Here is a 21,846-nt window from a genome sequence, read left to right on the forward strand (position 1 = left end):
AGTCAAGGCTATCATTTTTCCAGTGGTCATGTATGGATGTGAGAGTTGGACTGTGAAGAAGGCTGAATGCTGAAGAATTGATACTTTTGAACTGTGGTGTTGGGGAAGACTCTTGAGAGTCCCTTGGACTGCAAGGAGATCCAACAAGTCCATCCTAAGGGAGATCAGTCCTGGGTGTTCATTGAAAGGAATGATGCTGAAGCTGAAACTCCAGTACTTTGGCCATCTCATGCGAAGAGTTGACTCATTGGAAAGACCCTGATGCTGGGAGGGTTTGAGGGCAGGAGGAGAAGCAGGCGACAGAGGATGAGATGGCTGGATGGCATCATCGACTTGATGGACATGAGTCTGAGTGAACTCCGGGAGTTGGTGATGGACAGGGAGGCCTGGCATGCTGCAATTCATGGGGTCGCAAAGAGTCGGACATGACTGAGCAACTGACCTGAACTGAACTGAAGCGTATATGTACTAAAAATAGATACTATATACAACTTTCTCGTGTCCTCTTTTATGCTTCATTTCAACACAGATTGCATTGTAACAGACTAATCAGATATTATTTTGCTTGTTTATTGCTTATTTTTATTTAAAGACCAGTATATTTAAGGAGGTTCAGTACATCTTCCACATTTTAGGCTTTTTGAGAGGTTTGGCAGTAAGTTGGGGATATCATAAGACTCCTTGGAAATCAGTTCTTGTAAAAGAAAATGTTGGTGGTTTAAAAAATAAAAATTCAGACACAGATGGATCAAATTTATTTCCACACACATGAATTTGAATGTGAAGTGGTTGACCAAATGCATTTTGCACTCATCTAAATATAACTCTGAATAGTGAATTGAAAAAAAAATGCTGATTTGTGTGTTCTCTTGCTCTTCTAATATTTAGCCATTTACTAGTCAGTTTTTCTTTGATTTTTTTGGGGGGGCCTCACTGGAGTTGCATTTCCAAAGGTTGAGAAGAAAGTTTTAAAATATTCTTGTTAAAATTTTCTTAAATATTACTTCTTATAGAGGATGCTTCATATAGCCCGTGTCTCATCCCATCAGCCCGTCCATGACTTCAGTCATAGCTGCAGTAAAAAGCTCCAGAAAAGCTCAGCTTCCCCTGCAGCTGACCAAACCTATCTTTTTGTCCTATCTTTTCTTTAAGCTAACACCTTCAGTTCCTTCAGTGCTTATCCATGCGACTTGGTTTCCATAACTCGTGTTATCTTGTTTTTTCTCATCCTGTGAGTGCCCCCTCTTAAAAGCTGGTGAGCAGAACCCAGACAAGACCCCAGGTCAAGGCACAAGAAATTATAATTGTGTTATTGTAGTCAGTGAATATAATTTGTTTGTTCTCTGCATCCCACCTGCGATGTTGTAATTTATAAGGAAAATATATATGTTTGGTTATCTGAATTTGGCCTTCAGCCACAATTCCTAGATAAGAGCTTCCCAAACATTTGGAATTCCCTGAGATAAGAGCAGTGAGATAATACTGGGACTCTCGTCCTCAGTTCTTCAAGGAAGGTGACTTTGGATCCCACTCAAGGTAGGGGCTCGTTGCCAACTATGCGATTAGAGGGTTGGAGCTTTGTCTCACCTCCTAATTTCCAGGGAAGAGGAGAGCGACTTAAGGTTGAATAGGACATTGCCCTATATATATCTTCATGTGTCTGTTGATTCAAATCCTCTAATATCCTTTTATAATACAGTAATCTAATGGGTAAATGAGTTTTCCTGAGTTCTGTGAGCCATTCTAGCAATTTAATCAAACCCAAAAAGGAAGTCATTGGAACCTCCAGTTTGTTAGTAGCATAAGTACCCTCCTGGGCTAACAACTAACATCTGAAATGGAGGATGGTCTTGTAGGATCAAGTCCTCAACCTGTGAAACATGGTGCTATCTTTTTTAGAATTAGGATAGAGTTGAATTCTCAGACACCGTGCTGGTGTCCTGAGAATTACTTGTTGGTGTGGGGAAGAATTGGCTTGTTGGTATGAGGAACACACCCCTGTTGGAATTGGGTCTGGAAATTCTTGTCACCACCTCAAAAGAGAAATGCCACATTTATCTTTCCTCTTTCTCCCTAGCCATTCTCTAGCTCTAGGAGAACTAACCACAGGTGGAGTTATTGTTGCCAAGGGACAGTACGGGCATGGAGACAGTATATGTGAGTTCCAGCTTCTATTCTTCAGGTGGGCAGCACTAGAAAGGCTGTCTAGGTGCCTCTCAGGAGACCCTAACACAGTCGAGCCTCCATTCTACAGGAATGACTTTGATTATGAGCCTTTTCCTTTTTCCTTCATCCTTATCTCACTCATTCTTGTTTTCTGAGACTACATTCCAGTTAAAGTACTTCCATCCCGGCCCTTTTCTCAGATTCTGCATTCCAGAGACTCTAAACTAAGTCACTTATATTTGGCATTTTACCTATAACGTGGAATAGTACTTGGACTTAATAGAACAAAGATCAAGAAACATTCATTTCTATTTCTCATTGAGGTCTAACCAAATTTAAAGGGAAAAACAGTAAGTCATAACTTGTTATTCTGGTTCAGCAGTTCCTTTTCAGTGAGTATAATTACTTAGTCTAATTGATCATAAATAATATTTTGTGTTAACTACCATGTATGCTGACATGAAGAGAGTTATATGTATAGAAAAGAAAAATGTCGGTACTAATCCTGACTACCAGAAGTTTACAAAATAATTGGAAAAATGAACACTATGAAATAATTAAACATCATATCAAATGAATGCAGATAAATATTCTGTAAATTCAATGATAAGCACTTTGAAGCTGTCAAAGATGGAAATAAACATAATCATATGTTCTCAATCAAAGGGAAGAAGCAAATATTAAAATAGGCTTTGTAGGGTGAAAAGTAATTATATTAACACACGAATGAACATATGTTATATGAATAATTTGGTCTACTTATAATTTTTTTCTTTTTTTAACTTTTATAACATTTTCTTGGCTCATCCACTTTATTTACTACAGGTAGCTACATTTGGAAAATCTTTTAATAAGATAAGAGCTTTGTATAAAGTTTTTTCTAATGTTGATGATTGATATTCTATTTTTAGAAATTTTAGAGAACTTTAAAGAGTAGCTATTTTCTTTTAAAAAATCTGTAGTGTATTGCTATACTACTGTTTAAATATTGCACATGTGCCTAAAATTTTTCAAAATATGACAAAGACTTCTAATTTTCTGAAAGATTGAAGTAGCCAATCCAAGAGAAATGAGAAATCTCTAATAGAGGGCTATTTGAGCAGGTCAATTTGATGATCACTTCTGAAACACTTTCTACAAAAATTATGATGAAATAATGTAAGATACCAACATAAGAAAGGATTTCAAAGTAGGCTAGTAACTGGCTCATGTTTCCAGTCCTAATAGTAATTTATTCTGCTCAATAGGAACAATAGAAAAGTAGATCAATACTTGTATAAGTAGAAAAGTAAAATTTTCAGTATTATAGACAGATGAAAAACATAGAAATTTAGAATTGGAAGAACTTAATATCTACTGTAAATTCTTACTCAAAGAAAGTTACAACATCAAAATGGTGAAATAAAAATTTCCCATCACCTTGTTCCTAAAGAACCCTGGTATTGAGAATCTCACAAGTCAGAAGTCTAGTGTAGAAGTTCCAGCACACTGTTGGAGCAGAAAAAGAAAATCTGAGAATGTACACATTGAAAAGCATAAAAGGAAGAGTTTCACTTTACCCACACTGCTCCTCCCCCAAGGCAGCATAACTCAGTGCCAAGAGAGATCTTCTTTGACCACAGTTTCTCCTACAGGGAACAGAGAGAGTCTGTGAGTGTGTTCCCAGCTTTCCCAGTTGTGTGGGTTGCTGCTAAAGAGACCCACTTCTTTCTCAACCTATCCAGAATACTGAAGTGTGCTGTATAACTAAGAGGTGGGGAGCAGCTGGAAAACTAGCAGTCAGGCTCTTGGTGGGCACTAAAGAGATGTGGATCCTACTAACTGTGTTGCAGACTCCATCAGGAAGCCCACCACAAGCTACTAGGGGTAACCTGCCTATTGGTCCTTCCAGCTGGCCCCCAGACTCCATTCACATCACCCACACACACTCCCACTTCGTGCGAGGTCATGCACTTGCCTTCAAGGGCAGCAGGGGCAAGCTTTTTCAGTAGACTAGTGAGCAAGCACAAAAGCTGGCTCAACTCCATGGGACTGAAAGAAGGCACACAAACCTGAGCATTCAGCATTGCCCTAGGGAAAGTGAATGGGCGACTGTCAGCATTCAGCCTGGTTTTGCCGGATCTAGAGGAGGTATACAATCTTAGCCTCAAGATCCCTAACAGGGCTGACAGAGGTATTTCTCTCCTGAAGCCAGTCAATAGAGATTGAAGTAGGCAAATGCTTCTTCATATGTGAAGAGAGCGATGCAAGTCATCAAAGACATGGCACACCACATAATTTCCTAGATACTGCTGCTGCTGCTGCTAAGTCGCTTCAGTCATGTCTGACTCTGTGCAACCCCATGGACTGCAACCTACCAGGCTCCTCCGTCCATGGGATTTTCCAGGCAAGAGTACTGGAGTGGGTTGCCATTGCCTTCTCCGTCCTAGATACTAACACCACAGAAATGGAGATCTGCAGTTTGCCACAAAAAATATTGAAACAAATAGCTGTTTTAAGAAATCTCAGTGAGCTACAAGAGTCAAAAAAAGACAGTTTAACAAACAAGAGACAATTCAAAAAAATCAGGACTCAAGAACACCTGATTTGTTGAACTTTCTGTGTATACATGTATATGTACCAAATAGAAATTCTGGAGCAGAAGAATGCAATGAATGAAATGAAAAATGCAATAGAGAGCAAGAGTAGACTTGATCAAAGAATAGAAAGAATTGGTAAAGTAGAAAGCAGGTCACTTGAAATTATCCTGTCAGAGGCAAACAAGAAACAAAAGAATGAAAAAGAGTGAAGAAATCTAAGTGAACTAGGGAAACTATTAAAAGAAGTAATCTGTGCATCCCAGAAGGAGAAGAGATGGAAAGGGGGGCAGAAAGTTTATTATTTTAAAAGATGAGAATTTCTTAAATCTTGGGTGAGGTTTACAACTCCAAGTACATGAAACTTGCTGCTAAGTCGCTTCAGTCGTGTCCGACTCTGTGCGACCCCATAGACGGCAGCCCACCAGGCTCCCCTGTCCCTGAGATTCTCAGGCAAGAACACTGGAGTGGGTTGCCATTTCCTTCTCCAATGCATGAAAGTGAAAAGTGAAAGTGAAGTCTCTCAGTTGTATCCGACTCTTAGCAACCCCATGGACTGCAGCCCACCAGGCTCCTCCATCCATGGGATTTTCCAGGCAAGAGTACTGGAGTGGGGTGCCATTGGCTTCTCTGACATGAAGCTTATAGCTCTCCAAAAAATTTCAACTCAAAAATATGTTCTACCAAGACACAATATAATAAAACTGTCTAAAATTAAGGACAAAGGGAGAATTTTTAGAGAGGCAAGAGAAAAATGTTCACATATAGGAGAACTCCCATGAGACTATGATTGGGTTTTACAGCAGAAACCTTACTGTCCAGGAAAGAGTAGAATATATTCAGTGTTTGAAGGAAAAAATAGTCACTACAGAAAATAGTGTGGAGGTTCCCAAAAAAATTAAAAATAGAGCTACTCTGGTGGTTTCATTGATAAGTTGTGTCCAGCCCTTGCAACTCCATGGACTGCAGCCAGCCAGGTTCCTCTGTCCATGGGATTTCCCAGGTAAGAATATTGGAGTGGGTAGCCATTTCCTTCTTCAGAGGATATTCCTGACCCAGAGAACTACCCTGTGATCCACAAGTTCCACATCTGGGTAATTATCCAAAGAAAAAGAAAACACCTATATTCATTAAAGCATTATTTACAACAGCTAAGATATGGAAACAACCAACTGTCCATTAATGGATGAATGAATAAATAAAATGTGGTATACATATAGATCTTCCTTAACTTATGATGGGATTATGTCCTGATAACTCCATCATACATTGAAAATATTGTAAGTTGAAAATGCATTTAATATACCTACCTACTGATCATCAAGTTTAGCCTCGCCTGCCTTAAACATGTTCAGAAGACTTGCATTAGCCTAGAGTTGGGCATAATCATCTAACACAAAGACTTTTATAATAAAGTATTGAATATCTCCTGTAATTTTTTAAATACTGTACTGAAAGTGGAAACCAGAATGGTTGCAAGTGTATTTACCATTGTGATCGCATGGCTCACTGTGAGGTACAGCTAGCTGCTGCCACCCAGCATCAGCAGAGTATGGTAACAAGTATCACTAGACCAGGAAAAGATCAAAATTCAATTTGTTTCTACCAAATGAGTTTTGCTGTAGCACCATCATAATGTTGAAAAATTATAGAAGTTGAACTATCATAAGCTAGGGACCATCTGATATAATGGACTATTATTCAGCCATGAAAAGAAAGAAATTCTGCCATTTGTGACAGCAGAGATGGAACTTTAGGGATTACGTTTAAATGAAATGAATCAGAGAATGACAAATACTGTATGATCTCAGTTATCTATGAAATTTTAAAAATTAAAACTCAAAGAAACAGAGAGGTTGTCAGGGTCTAGAGGTAGAGAAAAGGGAAGATGTTGCCAAAGAATACAAGCAGGGTTGTAAGATGAATAAGATCTGGGGATATTATGTACAGTACAGTAACTAGTGAATGATGCCATATATTTTTTGTGCCACCTTAGTCTTATTGGGAGAAGGCGATGGCACCCCACTCCAGTACTCTTGCCTGGAAAATCCCATGGACGGAGGAGCCTGGTAGGTTGCAATCCATGGGGTCTCGAAGTCAGACACGACTGAGCAACTTCACTTTCACTTTTCACTTTCATGCATTAGAGAAGGAAATGGCAACCCACTCCAGTGTTCTTGCCTAGAGAATCCCAGGGACAGGGGAGCCTGGTGGGCTGCTGTCTCTGGGGTCGCACAGAGTAGGACACGACTGAAGCGACAGCAGTAGCAGCAGTCTTATTGATAACCTATATCCACTTTAAAAAATGTACAATGTGAGAGTTGCAAGTTAAGTTTTATTAGGGGCAAAATGAGTACTGCAGCCTGGGAGACAGCACCTCAGATAGCTCTGAGAAATTGCTCCAAAGAGAACGGAGGGAAGGATAAGTGATTTTGATGAATGGAGAGTACACGCAATCAAGCACATATTTTTTTCAGAAAGTTTCTGCCAGTCTTGTGAAGCTTCTGCTAGTCATGAGAAATAGTCCTCACCATGAAGGGTTTTAGTATTTTAGTAGATATGAAGAGATACAAGAGTAGGGCTTGTAAAATCAGCTCCTGAAATATTTAACTATCTGAAGACCTGTCCTGCCATTTTTTCCAGAGCACAAAGTTCCTCATTTCTTCTATCCTCCCTGAACTCCTTCAGGGGGTGATAAAGGCCAGCATCGGCATCATATGATTTAATCCTTGAAGAGATACATGTTAAGCACCCATATTGTTATTGTTGTTGTTGTTCAGCCACTAAGTCGTGTCTGACTCTTGGACTGCAGCACGCCAGACTCCCCTGTCCTCCACTAGCTACTGGAGTTTGCTCAGATTCATGTCCATTGAGTTAATGATGCTATCGAACCATCTCATCCTCTGCTGCCTTTTCTCCTTATGCCTTTAATCTCTCCCAGCATCAGGGTCTTTTCCAGTGAGTCATTTCTTCAAATCAGGTGGCTAAAATATTGGAGCTTCAGCTTCAGCACCAGTCCTTCCAATGAATATTCAGGACTGATTTCCTTTAGAATTGACTGGTTGGATCTCCTTGCAGTCCAAGGGACTCTCAAGAGTCTTCCCCAGCACCACAGTTCCAAAGCATCAATTCTTTGGTGCTCAGGATTCTTTATGGTCCAGTTCTCATATCCATACATGACTACTGGAAAAACCATAGTTTTGACTAGACAGACTTTTATTGGCAAAGTGATGTCTCTGCTTTTTAATACACTGTCTAGGTTTGTCATAACTTTCCTTCCAAGGTGCAAGCTTCTTTTAATTTCATTGCTGCAGTCACTGTCTGCAATGATTTTGGAGCCCAAGAAAATAAAGTCTCTCACTGTTTCCATTTTTTTCCCCCATCAATTTGCCACAAAGTGATGGGGCTGAATGCCATGATCTTAGTTTTTTGAATGTTTAGTATTAAGTCAACATCCACTGGATACTCATAAAAGCAAGAGAGTTAAAAAAAAACATCTATTTCTGCTTTATTGACTATGCCAAAGCCTTTGACTGTGTGGATCACAATAAACTGTGGAAAATTCTGAAAGAGATGGGAATACCAGACCACCTGACCTGCCTCTTGAGAAACCTGTATGCAGGTCAGGAAGCAACAGTTAGAACTGGACATGGAACAACAGACTGGTTCCAAATAGGAAAAGGAGTACGTCAAGGCTGTATATTGTCACTATGTTTATTTAACTTATATGCAGAGTACATCATGAGAAATGCTGGACTGGAAGAAACACAAGCTGGAATCAAAACAGCAGGGAGAAATATCAATAACCTCAGATATGCAGATGACACCACCCTTATGGCAGAAAGCAAAGAATTAAGAGCCTCTTGATGAAAGTGAAAGAGGAGAGTGAAAAAGCTGGCTTAAAGCTCAACATTCAGAAATCGAAGATCATGGCATCCAGTCCCATCACTTCATGGGAAATAGATGGAGAAACAGTGGAAACAGTGTCAGACTTTATTTTTCTGGGCTCCAAAATCACTGCAGATGGTGATTGAAGTCATGAAATTAAAAGACGCTTACTCCTTGGAAGAAAAGTTATGACCAATGTAGATAGCATATTGAAAAGCAGAGACATTACTTTGACAACAAAGGTCCATCTAGTCAAGGCTATGGTTTTTCCAGTGGTCATGTATGGATGTGAGAGTTGGACTATAAAGAAAGCTGAGTGCTGAAGAATTGATGCTTTTGAACTGTGGTGCTGGAGAAGATTCTTGAGAGTCCCTTGGACTGCAAGGAGATCCAACCAGTCCATCCTAAACATCAGTCCTGGGTGTTCATTGGAAGGACTGATCCTGAAGCTCAAACTCCAATACTTTGGCCACCTGATGTGAAGAGCTGACTCATTGGAAAAGACCCTGATGCTGGGAAAGATTGAGGGCAGGAGGAGAAGGAGACAACAGAGAATGAGATGGTTGGATGGCATCACCAACTCAATGGACATGGGTTTGAGTGAACTCCGGGAGTTGGTGATGGACAGGGAGGCCTGGCATGCTGTGGTTCATGGGGTCGCAGAGAGTCAGACACGACTGACAACTCAACTGAACTGAGTTTTAAGTCAGCTTTTTCACTCTCCTCTTTCATCTTTATCAAGAGTCTCTTTAGTTACTCTTCACTTTCTGCCATAAGGGTAGTGTCATCTGTGCATCTGAGATTATTGATATTTCTCCCAGCAACCTTGATTCTAGCTTGTGACTCATTCAGCCTGGCATTTCACATGATGTATTCTACATAGAAATTAAATAAACAGGGTGACTGTATGCAACCTCGACATATTCCTTTCCCAGTTTTGGACCAGTCCATTGTTACATGTGCAGTTCTAAATGTTGCTTCTTGACCTGCCTACAGCTTTCTCAGGAGACAGGTAGGGTGGTCTGGTATTTCCATCTGTTTAAGTTTCCACAGTTTTTATGATCCACACAGTCAAAGGCTTTAGCGTAGTCAGTGAAGTAGAAGTAGATGTTTTTCTGGAATTCCCTTACTTTTTCTGTGATCCAACAAATGTTGGCAATTTGATATCTGTTTCCTCTGCCTTTTCTAAATCCAGCTTGTATATCTGGAAGTTCTTGGTTCTTGCATGTACTGTTGAAGCCTAGCTTGAAGGATTTTGAGAATTACCTTGTTATCATGTGACATTAATGCAATTGTGCCGTAGTTTGAATATTCTTTGATATTGCCCTTCTTTGGGATTGAAATGAAAACTGACCTTTCCAGTCCTGTGACCACTGCTGAGTTTCCCAAATTTGCTGGCATATTAAGTGCAGCACTTTCACAGCATCTTCTTTTAGGACTTGAAATAGCTCAGCTGGAATTCCATCACCTCCACTAGCTTTGTTCTTAGTAATGTTTCCTAAGGCCTACTTGACTTCACACCCCAGGATGTCTAGCTCCTTGTGAGTGAGCACAGCATCTGGAGCATTAAGAACTTTTTTGTATAGTTCTGTGTATTCTTGCCGCCTCTTCTTAATAGCTTCTGCTTCTGTTAGGTTTCTGTCCTTTATTGTGCCTATCTTTGCTTGAAATGTTCCATTGGTATCTCTAATTTTCTTGAAGAAATCTCTAGTCTTTCCCATTCTATTGTTTTCCTCTATTTCTTTGTACCTATCACTGAGGAAGCCATTCTTATCTCTCCTTGGTATTCTTTGAAACACTGCACTCAGATGGGTATATCTTTCCTTTTCTCCATTGCCTTTCACTTCTATTCTTTTCTCAGCAATTTGTAATACTTTTTCAGACAACCATTTTGCCTTTTGGCATTTATTTTTCTTGGGGATGGTTTTGATCACTGCCTTCTGTACTATTTTACATCCCTCCATCCATAGTTCTTCAGGACTCTGTCTATCAGATCTAGTCTCTTGAATCTATTTGGCACTCCCACTGTATAATCATAAGGGATTTGCAGACCTACAAGACCTTCTAGGACTAATACCAATAAAAGATGTCCTTTTCATCACAGGGGATAGGAATGCTAAGTAGGAAGTCAAGAGATACCTGGAGTAATGGGCAAGTGTGGCCTTGCAGTACAAAATGAAGCAGTGCAAAGGTGAACAGAGTTTTGCCAATGCAGTGGTCTTAGCAAACACCCTCTTCCAATAACTCATGAGATGACTCTATACATGGACATCACCAAGTCAATACCAAAATCAGATTGGTTATGTTCTTTGCAGCCAAAGATGGAGAAGTTCTATACAGTCAGCAGAAACAAGTCTGGGAGCTGACTATGGCCTGGATCATGAGCTCTTTATTGAAAATTTCAGACTTAAATTGAAGAAAGTAGGGAAACCAGTAGGCCATTTAGATATGATCTAAGTCAACCCCTCCATCTAGAATCCAATAACTTTTTTACTAGTTAAGGTATTACTCCTCTTTTGTCTCATCTATGCAGTGATAATATGAAAATTAAAACATATAATCTACTTACCTCAGATTTTTCATATCAAGATTCACAGTATGAATATTCATAAGTACATTGAAACAATTTATCAAATCAAAAATAAGAATAATGCTTTTTAAATTTAAATACTTATATGGTACTATGGTGTTGTGTTGTGGTGTGTACTCCAACTATGGTGTACACAGAAGACTCAAAAGAAGATTTGAGTTGGGCATGACTTACTCAAGTCATGCTTAAGACTCAAGCCATGACTTACTCAAGTCATGCCCAAGACTTACTTGAGTCTTGACTCAAGACTCAAGAGAAGACTCTTGAGAGTCCCTTGGACTGCAAGGAGATCCAACCAGTCCATCCTAAAGGAAATCAGTCCTAAATATTCATTGAAAGGACTGATGCTGAAGCTGAAAATCCAATACTTTGGCCACTTGATGCGAAGAACTGACTCATTTGAAAAGACCCTGATGCTGGGAAAGATTGAAGGCAGGAGGAGAAGGAGACAACAGAGGATGAGATGGTTGGATGGCATCACCAACTTGATGGACATGAATTTGAGCAAGCTCCGAGAACTGGTGTTGGACAGGGAAGCCTGTCATGCTGCAGTCCATGGGTTCACAAAGATTCATACACGACTGAACTGATGGTACTGTAGTCTTTTTAATCCTTTTCTATAATCTCATGCTCCAGTCTGAGAACTAATTATGTTTCTCGTGGATCTTCAGTATCACATGTCAAGCATCTAACTTGTTGAAACCAGTTTCAGCATGTTCGTATTTCCAGGAAGCTAATTTCTTAAGCATCTCAATTGTTTAATATATCTGCTATTGTTAAGCTGTTTTTGTAGAGATGTATCTGAAAGCCCCTACTTACTTTGAAATTATTGCCTGTTTCACCAAATGAGTTACAGAACTTGGTTCAGTACAGAAATTTGTTTCCATTTTGATTTGATAAACCTCTGTATCTGATCTCCAGAGCTTATTTTAATAGTTTTACATGAGATTGTCTGACACTTATATAGTTATTTAAAACTCTGTGATTAGGAGTACAAGGTGTGTAGACAGATCTGAGTTTGAATCCCAGTTCTGCCATTAATTTGTCATATGGTATCTGCCATTGCTTAATCTCATTGAACTCATCTCCTCATCCAAAAATGGAGAAAGGAACTGTACCTAAAACCTGAAAGGATACATTTACCAAACTTTATAATGACTTTTGCTCCCAAGTTTTTGCTGCTAAGTCACTTCAGTCGTGTCTGACTCTGTGCGACCCCATAGATGGCAGCCCACCAGGTTCCCCCGTCCCTGGGATTCTCCAGGCAAGAACACTGGAGTGGGTTGCCATTTCCTTCTCCAATGCATGAAAGTGAAAAGTGAAAGTGAAGTCGCTCAGTCATGTCCGACCCTCAGTGACCCCAAAGACCAAAGCCTTCCAGGCTCCTCCATCCATGGGATTTTCCAGGCAAGAGTACTGGAGTGGGGTGCCATTGCCTTCTCCACCCAAGTATTTTAGAGGCCCACTATTAGGTTAATATCAAGGAACGAGAGAGACATTGTTGACTAAACAAAGCATGGTGCATTGAATCAGGACTGAGGGTGGCTACGGACTGCAACAAGATGTACCTGGTGTTTAAAACACTCCAAGTAGTAGCAACTGTGCCCAGTGGAGCAGTAAAAAAAATAAGAAGTGCTACACACGTTATACTTCACCCAAGGGACCCAAGAAAACATTTTATTGGGGAAAGCATTTTGCATGGGGTTCGAGGACCCACATTAGTAGGTAATGGCTACCACACAAGGGAACTTAAGAATTGTTATAAATGAGATCATATCTATAGCCCATAGGCTGACAATACCTAGGAAAATTCAAGTTGCATCTATGAAGATATAATGTGACATGAAAGTCAGTCATGTCCAACTCTTTGTGGTCTCAGGCTCAGTAATTGTGACGCACAGGCTTAGTTGCTGAGAGGCATGTGTAGTCTTCCTGGATCTGGGATCAAATCCGTGTCCCCTGCACTGGCAGGCAGATTCTTATTCACTGTACCACCAGGGAAATCTGGAACCTCATTTTTAAATAGAGTCTATCATCTGTGGTTTTTTTGAAGTTGGGCTTTTGTGTATAAGCATCTTGTTGTTCAGTTGGTAAGTCATGCACAACTCTTTGTGACCCCATGGACTGCAGCACTTCAGGCTTCCCTTACTTCATTATCTCCCAGAGTTTGCTCAAACTCATGTCCATTGAGTTGGTGATGCCATCCAACCATCTCATCCTCTGTCACCCCCTCTTCTTATCCTGCCTTCAATCTTTCCCACCATTGGGGTCTTTTCCATTGAGTTGTCTCTTCGTATCAGGTGACCAAAGTACTGGAGCTTCAGCTTTAGCATCCATCCTTCCAATGAATATTCAGGGTTGATTTCCTTTAGGATTGATGGCTTTGATCTCCTTGCTGTCCAGGGGACTCTCAAGAGTCTTCTCCAGCACCACAGTTTGAAAGCATCAATTATTCAGTGCTCAGCCTTTTTATGGTCCAACTCTCACATCCATCCTGGCATAAATATGGTTATAATATATAATAATAGTGTACCATTGGAGAAGACTCTTGAGAGTCCCTTGGACTGCAAGAAGATCTAACCAGTCCATCCTAAAGGAGATCAGTCCTGGGTGTTCATTGGAAGGTCTGATGTTGAAGCTGAAACTCCAATGCTGTGGCCACCTAATGAGAAGAGCTGACTCACTTGAAAAGATCCTGATGCTGGGTAAAATTGAGGGCAGGAGCAGAAGGGGATGACAGAGGATGAGATGGTTGGATGACATCACCGACTCAATGGACATGAGTTTGGGTGGGCTCCTGGAGTTGGTGTTGGACAGAGAGGCCTGGCATGCTGCGATTCATGGGGTTGCAAAGAGTCAGACACAACTGAGTGACTGAACTGAACTGAATGTATGTATTGCATGTGCTCAGTTGCTCAGTCATGTCCAACTCTTTGCAACCCCATGGGCTGTAGCCCAACAGGCTCCTCTGTCCATGGGATTTTTCCAGGCAAGAATATGGGAGTAGATTGACATTTCTTCCTCCAGGGGATCTTCCTGACCCAAAGATGGAACCCACATTTCTTGCCTCTCCTGTGTTGGCAGGTGGATTCTTTACCACTGAGCCATCATGCACTATGTAAATTTGTGTAACAGGTTATAAACTAGCTACATAACCATTATTTTTACATTTATAACTAACTTCATTTTGACCACAGAATTTAGTTCCTTCCTCCGGATTTCCCAGTCCTTGTACTACCCACACCTGAAGTCCTGCTTGACTCTCTCAGCTTCATCATCTCACATCCATCCAGGCAATCAGTTTTGGCAGTCAACTGATTCATTTTTCTCAATGTCTTACATTTGTCTTTTGTAATCCATTACTTTGCCATCCTGCAGTTTATATCCTTCTCACTCATTTCTGGGCTCTTCAATTGGTCTCCCAACTGACCTTCCTGCCAATCCTCATTCTACCCCCACATGCTGCAGGACTGAACTTTATTTGATCATGAACTTTATTTGAGCATACAATGCCAGCAATTTCCACTTTATGCAAAGTAAATTCAAAATTACTCATCCTAGCCCCTCCACATACTGGCTTCCACGTACTTGAATTCTTACTAGTCTTGTACGCGTTAACCATCAGCTCCTGTCCGATTGACCCAAGCTATCATCTTCACATTTCTAGGGAGAAATGTGATTTTCTGCAGGTTATGCCTGGAATGAAACTCCACCTTCTCTATAAAGTGAGTTCTACCAACATCAGTCTTCTGAGAGTTCTCACTCCTCTGCACTCTTAGAGCATTTACTGTTAACATCATTCATTCAGTAATGAATCATCTTGTTTCACTGTAATTCCTTTCTGTTTTTTCTTGTATCTTTTAACTGTTCTCATTCCCTTGTCTTGTTTCATAAAACTAGATTATAAGCTCACAAATCAAATCCTTGCAGTCTTCATTATTTAGGACACCTAATACAAAAACTGGGCTCAGTAATTACATTCTCAGTATTTTTATTTTGCTTTTGGATAGATCATCATAACCAAGAGGTATAGTGTTAAGTCATTTTTTCACATTGTTACCATTTTTTTCTTTATTTAAAAAGATAGGATCACAGAGATAAAATTTGAGAGAAATAAATTGATTAGTCCAAATGGACATAAATTCTCAAAAAAAAAAAAAAAAAACTCTAGCCATGTTCTTTTACTGACATTAATTTCAAATAATGACCATTCATTAACATAAGTTGCCCATTGTTTTACACTGCAAAAGCAAAGAGTACATTTTTTCTTTCTCTGTTGACATCCCAGAAATTTAGAATTTTAGTATCGCATATCTGTTTTGAGACTATAAAGGGGGTTGCAGTATGATAGTTTCAAGGAAAACAGTGTGTTCTTAGTAAACTACTGTTAAAGGCATGGAGATGAATGAATGTATTTTGCCAAGTACAACATTGAGAAGTGCTCCAATGAAGCAGTGAGCAGTTTCCACTCTAGGGGTTTACCTTAATCTTATGAAAACCTCCACCCAGGCCCCCAGCTTTCTTTCTTTTTTCTTTAAGCTCCATGTTTTCTCTTTTTCCTCCCAGCTTTATTATAGTGACAAATAAAATTTATTCACTTCCATCTTCACTTCCTCTAAAATTGAGTGATGAGGTCTACATGCACACAACAGATATGAATGTTTTATCCTTGATTCCAAACATGCACGAAGGTTTTGCTTTCTCTTCTGACATCGATCATACCTCAAATCTGCTCTGCTGAACAAACTTCCAGTGTCATCCTTGTACTCACCTAGCATCTACACCCTAGGCAGACTGTGATTTGTACTTAGCCTTGACTCTGAAAGCCACACTGGCCTCATCTCCTCAAGAATTGATATGACACTTCTTCATTTTATATTTTTTCAAACCAAATGCCTGGAAAGGTTTATCAATCTGTTAAGTACCACAGCAAGTTGGAAACAAACCTAGACTGGAATTCTATTAATTCAGGAAGCATAAAATATTAACTCTAAAGTATATTGACGTATCTTGGTTACATATATTTATATATGTATGTGTGCACTATATATTTAGTTGCTCAGTCGTGTCCAGCTCTTTGCAACCCCATGTCTTCTTCCAGGTTCCTCTGTCCAAGGGGATTCTCCAGGCAAGAATACTGGAGTGGGTTGCCATGCCCTCCTCCAGGGGATCTTCCTGACCCAGGTTTCGAACCCAGGTCTCCCACATTGCAGGCAGATTCTTTACCATCTGAGCCACCAGGGAAAGCCTTATATATGTATATGTAAATATATATTTGTATATCTGCTGCTGCTAAGTCACTTCAGTCGTGTCTAACTCTGTGTGACCCCATAGACGGCAGCCCACCAGGCTCCCCCATCCCTGGGATTCTCCAGGCAAGAACACTGGAGTGGGTTGCCATTTCCTTCTCCAATGCAGGAAAATGAAAAGTGAAAGTGAAGTCGCTCAGTCATGTCCGACTCTTAGCAACCCCATGGACTGCAGCCCACCAGGCTCCTCCGTCCATGGGATTTTCCAGGCAAGAGTACTGGAGTGGGGTGCCATCTCCTTCTCCATGTTTATATCTACTCATATATAAATGGCTCCCAGAAATGTAATTTTCTTAACCAGTTAAGTAATTAATGGCTAAATTCATACTAAATGAATAAATAAATAAGTAACCTAAGGATGTAATTAGTCCACTTTGAACATCAATCTTTAGTGGAAAATATGAAATCTGTTAGCCTATCAAGTATTTGGCAAAGACTTCAATGAATGCTAAACCTCTTTAAAGATTGGTAAACTATATATATTATAATGTATTCTTTGTGATGACAAAGAAAGATTCCTTTTAGATCATGGATGAAAGTGAGATTAAAACTTTTTAGTTTTATAATTGAAATTTGGCTGTGAATCACACAAACTTAATATTTTAGGGCCCAGCCTATTAACCAACATTAAAGTTAAAGGGCTGTCTAACTGCTTTTAAGTAGTTAATAAAAGAAGTGCAATTGACCATATAATCAGAAACTCAGATTCTTACAGTTAATTATCAAAGACAATGACAAAATTAAATACTTACTCTGATTCAATGCCTGTGGTTTAAAGAAGCTAGGATGTTAATATGTTTTAGCTATAAACGTAGTCATCAGTATCTCCTTCAACTACATATATATGTCTCCTTCAACTATGTATGTAGAAGTATCTCCTTAAAAATGCTGTCAATCAAAATGTGCTTCCTGGCTAGATGGCAGGCGGGCAAGACTGCTGGGTATGCACCGTCCTCAAATCCACAAGCAAGAGAGCAGGTCCTCTGTGCCTCTTGGGCCTCTGGTCCACACCATGGCAGATTCTGGGTGCCTCTGGGCCCCCGGCTGCTGACTGACTTCTCACTCACCAGAAAGGGATTTCTCCTGTTTGCTGAGAATATATTGTGCCTGGTGATTCTGATCTGCTTTCGTGCCTCGACATCAGGGTACTCCTTTTCAGTGACAGAGATGATATTTGCCACTATCTTTGTTGTCTACATGTGTGACCTGCACACCAAGATACAGATCATCAACCAGCCTTGGAGTGATTGCTTCTGAACCCTTGTAGCGATCATCCTCTACCTGATCACCTCCATTGTGGACTGTGGTGCTTGTCAAGAGAGGAAACAACTCCAAAATCACAGCAGAGGTATTGTCCTTATGCGCTGCGTAACTCTTTGATTATGATGCCTACATTACCTTCCCCTTCCCTGATAGCTCAGTTGGTAAAGAATCTGCCTGCAATGCAGGAGACCCCGCTTCGATTCCTGGGTAGGGAAGATCCCCTGGAGAAGGCATAGGCTACCCACTCCAGTATTCTTGGGCTTCCCTTGTGGCTCAGCTGGTAAAGAATCTGCCTGCAGTGCAGGAGACCTGGGTTTGATACCTGGGTTGGGAAGATCCCTGGAGAAAGGAAAGGCTACCCACTCCAGTATTCTGGCCTGGAGAATTCCATGGGCTGTATAGTCCATGGGGTTGCAAAGAGTCAGACAGGACTGAGCAACTTTCACTTTCACTTGTTGCTGCAAAGACATATAGCAGCCCCTACTGACCCTGCAGATGGCTGGATATAGGTGAACTGTCTTCATTTCTCTCAGCAACCTGCAAATAAACCTTGAAATAACTCCTCCCCACTCTTACAACACTCCCAGTCAACTCCCAGGCTCCTGTTGAGGTAAAAGTGCCTTTATCATAAGAATTTGTCTTCTAGCCTGCCAATCAATGCTCCTGGGTATGTCTGCCTTTATGGGTGTGCCTAGGTCCGCCTTCTGCAGTATCCAGACAGACATCAGTTCTGCCTGGACAGTGCCCCCACCTAAGAAACAAAATGACAGAAGAGGGTACCTCAGATTTGAGACTATAGGCCCCATGTTGTAACCCACTCTAAATAATACCCTCAGGGTATATGTGGGGTGAAGAGTGTTCTGTAGGGGAATAAATAAATACGAGGCAGATTATTGAGCTTCCCAAGTGGTTCTAGTGGTAAAGAACCCAGTGGCAATGCAGGAGACATAAGAGATGCTGGTTAGATCCCTGGTTTGGGAAGATTCCTGGGAGAAGAGAAAGGCTACCCACTCCAGTATTCTTGCCTGGAGAATTCCATGGACAGAGGAGCCTGGCAGGCTATGGTCCATAGGGTCGCAAAGAGGTGGACATGACTGAAGCGATTTAGCATGCACACATGCAGATTATTAGAAAAACTATTACTGCTATTGGCTGTAATACTGAGATGCTATAATATCAAGCATTTTCATTCATTATTTTCATCCTTAAAACAACTCATTAGAACTGATTCAAATGTATTCTTTTTAATGGCTGAGTAATAGTCCATTGTGTATATGTACCACAGCTTTCTTATCCATTCATCTGCTGACGGACATCTAGGTTGCTAGTTCTAATGAGGTGGATGAAACTGGAGCCTAGTATACAGAGTGAAGTAAGCCAGAAAGAAAAATACCAATACAGTATACTAATGCATATATATGGAATTTAGAAAGATGGTAACAATAACCCTGTATACGAGACAGCAAAAGAGACACTGATGTATAGAACAGTCTTTTGGACTCTGTGGGAGAGGGATAGGGTGGGATGATTTGGGAGAATGGCATTGAAATATGTATAATATCATATATGAAACAAGTCGCCAGTCCTGGTTTGATGCACGATACTGGATGCTTGGGGCTGGTGCACTGGGACGACCCAGAGGGATGGTATGGGGAGGGAGGAGGGAGGAGGGTTCAGGATGGGGAACACATGTATACCTGTGGCAGATTCATTTTGATATACGGCAAAACCAATACAGTATTGTAAAGTTAAATAAAATAAAATTAAAAAAATTATCAGAGATGTTAAAATGACAAAAAAAAATAAAACAACTCAATGAGGTTGACACTATTAATTACATTTTGTATGTGAGCAAACTGAAGCTCATAAATAATGGGTGACCCGCTTAAAGTCACAGAACTGTTAAATGGCAGAGTTGGGATTCAGGCCTGGGTCTTTCTAGTTCTAAAGATTACATCTTTTGATTATACCATACTTCTAGAATACAGTTTTTCTAAGATTGAGGTGGAAAAGACTGAGGATAAGAGAATGACAAAGTAGATAGCGTAGTCAGGCATTTATTTGAGACTTGAAAAAAATGACATAAATAACAGAAATGGCAGAAAACACATGTAGTTATATGGTGAATAACAAATACACTTAGTTATAGATTGAAACAATTTGCTGCTTCTAACTTTATAAATCTTAACAGCTTCCAAGATTTATACTTAGGTAACCCATTCAGCCACACATGCTCACTCTGCTAAGCATCGAAAATGAGAAATACATACAATTCATCAAAGAAGAATTTAAATTTTGCTTCAACTGGACTTGGAATTTAAATAGATGTGTTGAACTGAGGGCATACAGTTTAGGATTAGCTATTCCTTGGAGCACATGCGTATGGAACAGTGGTCAGACCTAGAATAACACTCATGCACGAGACTGGCAGCAGTTTTGACTCAGCAGATAAGTAGACTTGAGTGCCTAATCATAATTGCTTGGCTAATGATGTATGTGTTTAATTGGATATCTGTAATGATTAAGAGCAATTACTGTTTTTCAAGTATTATATTGAACCTAGAGCAGATATATTGCAAACATTATTAAGGTAATAATTGCTCGGTAAATATTTCATTTTTATAAGCACATTGTGCTTACTCTTAAAAGGCTCTAGAAAATTGGTTTTTAATACCAGTGCTTCCATTATTCAGGCATTACTTCCAGGAATGTTATGAATATTTCATTTGGAATTTGAATGAGAGCTGTCTTTTTATCTAAGGTATCCAAAATAATGCATTCCATTCTGAATTCATCACCTTTCCCCACTCCTCTCCAAATGTGCACTGCCATTTTAGGAAAGGCTCCAGTATTGATAGCCTTAACTCAGACTTCTTTTTTATTACCATTCCCCTCCCTGCCCCTGGGCCATCCAATTAATCAAGTCCACTGACTTCCCCCTGAGACCTTCTCCCTCTTATCCATTCTTTATCTGTAGCCACAGGGATCGTTTTAGAATAAAATTTGAGCATGTGAGCTCTCCTGCTTAAAGTCATTTAGTGGTTCCTAGTCATAACTCCTTTTAAAATGCTTATAATGCCCCCACCTTATAAGGTACCACCATGGTGCCTGCCTAATTGCCACACCTACCTGATGCCACTCCAAGCTGTGTCATTCTGGACTCCTCTCACTTCCTTGAATCTGCATTGCCTTGCTCTACTTCTGAAACTTTGTCCCTGTTTTCCTCTCTGTCTTAAATAGTAGTACTCCTGCTTTTTCCACCAAGTTCAGCACAAATCTCCTTCCTCCATTAAGCCATTACTGACTGGGCTATGTATTCTGTGTGTTTCTAAAGTATCCTATGTTTCTGCTACCACAAACCCCATCACCTTTCATTTGTGAACTCTCATTTACTATAATATGTATATATGTATATGTATATGTGTGTGTGTGTGTATATATATATATATATATCTGGTGCTGGCCTGTAATAGATGTTCAATAATTAACTGCTAAATTAAGAGTGAAATTTGGGTACCATGCTGAAAAATACAATTTGAGTATCACTAGGGAGCAAAATGGTGAGATTTCTGAAAACCATATCATAATCATAGAGACAAGAGTATAAGATTAACAGATCCAAACTACTATACATGAAATAGATAAGCAACAGGATTTACTGTATAGCACCAAAAAATTCAATATCTTGTAGTAATCTGTAATAGAAAAGAATGTGAAAATATATATGTAACTGAATCACTTTAATATACACCTGAAACTAACATAATATTGTAAATCAACTATATTTCAATTTGAAGAAATATAAGGCTATGGTTTTTCCAGTGGTCATGTATGGATGTGAGAGTTGGACTATAAAGAAGGCAGAGCACTGAAGAACTGATGCCTTTGAACTGTGGTGCTGGAGAAGGCTCTTGAGAGTCCTTTGGACTGCAGAGATCCAACCAGTCCATCCTAAAGATTAGTCCTGGGTGTTCATTGGAAGGACTGATGTTGAAGCTGAAACTCTAATACTTTGGCCATCTGATGTGAAGAGCTGACTCATTGAAAAAGACCC

The 21,846-nt window shown here is 40.0% G+C and overlaps 1 protein-coding gene and 1 pseudogene across 2 annotated transcripts in view; one reads left to right on the top strand and one right to left on the bottom strand.

Annotated features, from left to right (window-relative positions):
• The window catches only part of PPP1R1C (protein phosphatase 1, regulatory (inhibitor) subunit 1C), a 120,298-nt gene that overhangs the window by 79,590 nt on the left and 18,862 nt on the right, over positions 1 to 21,846 (bottom strand). The window lies entirely within an intron of this gene.
• LOC104984206 lies at positions 17,542 to 18,301 on the top strand (annotated as a pseudogene).

The sequence above is a fragment of the Bison bison genome, unplaced genomic scaffold, assembly GCF_000754665.1.
Source record: "Bison bison bison isolate TAMUID 2011002044 unplaced genomic scaffold, Bison_UMD1.0 scf7180017863946, whole genome shotgun sequence".
Taxonomy (NCBI): domain Eukaryota; kingdom Metazoa; phylum Chordata; class Mammalia; order Artiodactyla; family Bovidae; genus Bison; species Bison bison.